The sequence below is a fragment of the Typopeltis vanoorti genome, chromosome 13 (assembly GCF_054136105.1).
Source record: "Typopeltis vanoorti isolate ZY-2024b chromosome 13, IOZ_Tvanoo_1.0, whole genome shotgun sequence".
NCBI lineage: Eukaryota > Metazoa > Arthropoda > Arachnida > Uropygi > Thelyphonidae > Typopeltis > Typopeltis vanoorti.
The window spans coordinates 8,667,101-8,673,100 of record NC_143561.1 but is presented as its reverse complement, the minus strand read 5'-3'; the positions used below and the strand labels follow the sequence as shown (position 1 = coordinate 8,673,100).

Genomic DNA, 6,000 nt, shown 5'->3' with positions numbered 1-6,000 from the left:
TTAGATCACTAAGACACTTTTTTTGAATGTCCTAGAAAACTCAAAAAGTATACACATCCTAACTATTGCACTGGTTTTAAAAGTTTATTATCACACATTTAATTAAAGGGAAAATATAATATTGCAAGAAAAATTGATATGTACTCCATCACCACCTCTAAACATTCTAGAACAGGGGTTCTCAACCTTTTCCAGTGGCGTACCACTATATTTAATTCAAGATATTAGATGTACCAGTAAGCAAATCTGTTTTCGTACCACCCGGCAGTGGCTCACGTACCACCAGTGGTACGCGTACCATAGGTTGACAATCCCTGCTCTAGAATATATATTATTGTTTTGGATTTCTTTTTCTCCAATATTAACAGATAAATCACTCGTTGATCCTTGAAATGAATTAAAAAATTAAATAAATTGAGTGTATGCCTAACATATGCTAGTAGTAAGCTTTGCATATTAGGTGGCGCTTCGAAACGATTGCTTTGGTTTTCGGAACTGAAACGTGATTTAGTGTTTTAAGAGTTAATATTTCCAACATCATCTGGCAAACTTGCAATTTACTGATGATTGAAACGGCATGTACAGTGCCTGAAGCAGCAATACAATGCTTACCTGAGATCACACATTTATATCTTCGGCCTCCTTTATTTCCAAATTTATTGACACCTTTCTGGACTTTCTGTAGTGCACTGAAATATTTAAATACTTCATATTCCATTGACAGCATCAGGTAAAGCCATAAGTTTCTTTCTTTTTTTTTTTTGGTTGAACTTTTATTTTGAATTTTAAAGTTATCAGGGAATTATCTTTTCTACACTAACATCGTTTTATTTATTTCTTTATTTTTTTTTAACATCAGCCCGTTACTTTTATAGTTTTCTTAAGAACCCTTGAGAACCCCCCCCCCCCCTTGTGGGAACCAAAATCCTAACTTCGACTCGCATCATTTCCTCCAATCATCGTTCGTTGCAGTCGAGTTTTGTGGCGATGAGGTTGCTGTACCATTTTTCTCAGTATCATCACATGTGTAGAGGAGAACGCTCTAGGAAGAACATCAGGTTGGGATGTAAACACCATCCCTGGACAGGTGTGCTGCAGAAATGCCAAGAACAGTTGCAGAGGGTTCTTCAGACCTTTCTGATGCATGCATCCAGAGATGAGTATCATAGGCTAAGAGATCTCCTGTGGATCTAGAGTGGAATCCATTCCTGCTTGTAATGAAGTTATTGATGACCTTTGCCATTATTCAGTGATGATTAAGGCAGGAGAAGTTGATAAAATGTTTGATGGCAAACTTTTTTTTCTCTCTCTCTCTCTTTTTTTTTTTTTTTTGGAATGGACTGAATATTGGCTTTCATGCTGGTTGAATATGAAAGATAATATGAGATGGGTGCTAGTATTACAGAACATCTTTTAAGTACAATTGGAGAAATATCATCACTACTTGAAAGCTTTTTAGTGCTTTGGTTTTTTTTTTTTATTATTATTTATGTATTTTTATGTGACTCTACTTACAAAAAGCTATAAATTCTTATAGCACATGAGTGAGCTAAGATATCTTTAAGCTTCTTTTACAGCTTTCAAATGACCACAGGAGGTATGTAGTTTGGATACTGTTTCTAGTATTGTAGAAGGTGATTTGCCTTGTCATCTTTGCAGAAGTTGAAGGAAAAGAATGATGCCAGGAGGTTAGCTTTCTCTGAATGAAAGAGAGAGCTTGTAGTGTAGTGCAGATGAACAGAACTTGTGCTTTATGACTTTTGAAATGCATCAACAAGCTTTCTTCCTTTACCTTTTTCAAAGTTATTGTAAATTTGCTAATGACTGTTTCCATTTGTTGTATGCTTCTGTGCAGGCTGAGAATGAAGCTGGAATCTTGTCTCAGGTCACTTGTGATATGCAGATATGATAGGCTAACGTTTAATTATAGCTTGAATAGTGGGCTGGAATTTTGAATGGGATTGGAGAATCCAGGTCTTTTTTTAGAACAAAAATAATTTCTGTAACTCAGAGTAAGTGTTAGGATGGGGAGAGTGAAAACAATAGTCTGACCATTGGAGTCATTCCATATAGTTGGGAGTGTGTGAAGGAAGTGAATTCTTCAGGAGCATAAACTAACACATGATTATAGTCTAAGTTACTGTCAAGAGAATTGGCTAAGAAAATATCAAGGACATATGAAAAGTTGAGATCACCTGGTATTCTTGGATGATTTTCATTACATTAGCAGATTCATCTGCATTTTTTTTTTTTTTCATTTAGATTGGTAAAATTAGAAAAGGTAAGGTAGTTGGAGCTGTGGACATTAGCCACTTAGGAAGATGATTTCACTTAGGTAATTGGACTACAGTATAGTCACTAGATTATCCAAGGACCAATGTTGGACACGTTCCACTGGTTGCATAACTTTTGTTTCCTGCTTTGCAGGTTTGCCTTCCCTCCAGGCGTATATTCTAAAATTGCTTTATTTCTTCTTATCCCAACAGAAACATAATCATATCTTTTCAATAAAATATTCTGCTTTTATTCTTGTTATTATTACTAATTAATAATATTGTTACTGCTAAACTATCAAGAAATTTTTATTTAAATTCTCAATAATGGATGCAAAAGTAAATACTCTAAAAAACGTATTTATTTTATTTATACAATGAATAGATATTTATTAAAAGCAACTTTGATTTAAATTCTTAATAATATATGTAAAAGTAAATATCACACAAAACTTATTTATCTTATACAATAAATATCTATTAAAACTCTCCAAACGATCAATTTAAACATATTTTTTGGAAGAATGAATTCTTTTCAATAATTCATCATCCTCTGATATTTATTATTATTATTATTAGACACCTCCAGGGAGTCCTAAGACTCATCGAGGGAGGGCACCTACTTTACAACTCTCCATCTCCACTACTCAACCTCATCCACAAACCGCCTCATCTACACCAACGCCATTTACTGTCCACCATCACCACTATTATTTTCACAGACAATCACAAACTTCCAAGCCCACGGCAGGATTCGAACCCGCAGCCTTTTGACTGGAGAGCGGTTACTCTAACCACTCGGCCAACTTATAAAATTTTACTCAAAAATTTCACTCATAAAATCTTCACAGGAATCAATCATATTATATTTCACAATAAGAATGGCCTTTATTGTCTCAAGTTTTAATTGTGTTTTCTCTGTAATTTATTCAAATAAATTTCCATAATTTATTCACAACTGAAAATACTCTTTCTGTAACAGCATTTGCCCCAGGTAAGCAAAGGGCAAATTCCACTGTTTTTTTTTTATATTACCATAAGGCACTTTTTGTTTCTCAAAAAACGCAAATATCTCAATTCATCTATCTCCTGTAGGAGTTTTTTTCTCCTTCCATTCTTCAATTTTTGAATCAATTATATACTTCTTTAAACAAGAAACCTCATCAAAAAGGTTATTTTCATATATTCCATGATTTTTTACAAAATTAGAATCTATATACTCCAATGATGCCTCAAAATCATGCCATGATATCCTACTTTTAAGGTTCACCCATTTAAATGTCTTAATTTCCAGGAACTGGGATAACCACATGTCCAAATTTTCCAAACAGTTACTGTAAAAAGTTTTAACATGAGAAATAAACAATTTTTTTTTTATGCTTCCCTCATTTTCTAAAATTCTTAAATCTCTTCTTATGCCAATAGGAACGTAGTTTGATTCGAGACATTCTCTGTATTTTGCTTTTAGCATATCAAGTTCCTCTGAGACTTCCATTATTGTACAATCATTTCGTTCAATGTTTCTGACTACTGCTTCAAATACTGATGCCTGACTATGAAGAAATGTTAACCACAACTGAGAGGTATTTTCATTGAAAAAGAGTTCAGTTATTCTTGGACACTTATCAAGGAATAAGAAATATGACTTCAATGGACTATATAATTTCAGAATCCTCTGAATCACAGGCATTAAAACTAGCCATCTAATTTTACTGTAGCCTAGTATTTTGTGATATTCAACTTCTGCTTCTTCACAGAGTTCTTTCAAAGATTCTACTTTGACAGTGTAAATGTAAAAATGGCTATAAATTTTTGTTACAATAGACTCTATGTCTAGTGGTAAAAGATCAGCAGCAGTTTGAATGGCATTGTGAACTATATGCACAACCTACTCCAATAATATTTTGCTCTAAACTTCTGTTCAGTATAGCAAAGACATTGTTAATACTCTTTCTAGCTACACCACCAAAATTGGTATTTGCAATATCAGCACAATATGCAACAACCTTCTTAGATAAATTGTTTTTTTCAAGAACAGCTAAGATAGAATTGCTTATAAGCTCTGCACTTTCCCCACACAAAATCAATAATCTTATTTTTCACACCACTTTTTGAATCAAAATAACGAATGATAGTAGGAAAAAGTTTTACATCTTTATGGTTTGATGCATCAGACAACACAGATATAAAGTTTATATTTTGTTAAAATTAAGGGGATATTAAATCCCACATTGTTTTAAAACCGAATAAGAAACTCAAAGATAGGAATCAGAGAGTTTCTTTATATTTTGTAATTCCTTACCAAGCTCTTTCAGTGCATGTGGTGCTAATACATTCTTGATTATAGCTTCTGCTTTTGTCCTTGCACATTTGAATTTGCTGTCAAATAATTTGCGGATCAGTTTGGATGTACAGTCCATGGATCTAAAAGTTTGATTGCGATATATGGTATGGAAAGAAAACACAGCTTCTGCAATCGCTAATTCTCTTTCTTTCATCCCAAATTCAGTTTGACGGAGAAAATTGGTCATCTTTACAGATGAAGAAGCTGCCTGTAGAGCTTTCTTATGCTTATCAGAAGCTAAATGCTTTGTGATATTGCGCTTTCTCCAGAGGTCACAGAAAATTCTCCCAAACAGATTGTACATGAAACATATCCCTCCTGTTCATACTCCTTAATAAATGGATACTCTTTTATCAAATTATCTGTCAGTTTGCAATCCCTTCGTTTTCTTTTTACTGACATAGTTTAAACCTGATTATTAAAAAATAATTAAATATTTTTAAATAATTATAAACTTTCCAATTATTAAACATATAAAAAAAGATATAGCAAAGTATCACTTCTTCGAATACCTGGGATCTGTGATATCAAAAACAACAATTGTAATACTATGTCTACAGGTAAAACTTTGATTTTGAAACATACAACAAAATATCATTCTTTAAATTACCATTACCATTCTTTAAATTACTATTAAGCGCCCCCGTAGCGCAATTGGAAGAACGATGGTATGTTGTGCCCTTTGATTGGAAAAGGCCTAAGTTCGATTCTCGTCATGATGGGAGGAATCTTTATATGGACTTTTTCAATTGAAGGTGAGTAAGCCGATCTCATACGGTGGTAGCAGGGTTTTTTCTCCCGGAAACTCGGGTTTTTCACCCCGCATACAGACAAATCGGCCCTTCAGAACACACGCAATTTACAGACAAAAAATTCTAGCGGTGGTGATGGTGGTTGTGGGCAGTAGATGGCGTTGATGTAGGTGATTGGTAGTATAGGTTCTGTGTAGTAGTGGAGACAAAGAGTTGTACAGTAGGTGTCCTCCCGTGATGAGTCTTCGGACTCCTTGGAGGTGTCACTAATAATAATAATAATTACTATAACCATGGTCAATATATCATTTCATGGTTTCCTTTGCTCCACAATCGATTTTGTATTGACCTGAGCGAAGTACTGAAAGACCTCAAACTAACAATAACTTAAATTACCTTTATTATTAAAAAAAGGGAAAATACAGCTTTTGCTGTCACATGTAATTGTTTATTTTATGAATGAAATTTAAAAGCAAAAGATATCATATCTAAACTTTGTTTTATGATAATAATAATAATAATAATAACGTTTATTATGGGCATTTTCCCAGTTACAATTTGTTACAGATGGTTGTGAATTGCACAGAAAAAATAGGTAATAGTTTTACAAAACAGAATACAAATTACATGC

At 33.4% G+C, this 6,000-nt stretch overlaps 1 protein-coding gene across 1 annotated transcript in view; it reads left to right on the top strand.

The window, feature by feature from the left end:
* Nucleotides 1–506: 506 nt before the first annotated feature.
* LOC150099921 (uncharacterized) overlaps nucleotides 507–6,000 on the top strand; it is a 121,981-nt gene continuing 116,487 nt past the window's right edge. Inside the window, exon 1 of the mRNA XM_090402414.1 lies at nucleotides 507–730. The gene's annotated coding sequence lies outside the window, so the exon portion shown is untranslated. The remainder of the gene's footprint in view (nucleotides 731–6,000) is intronic.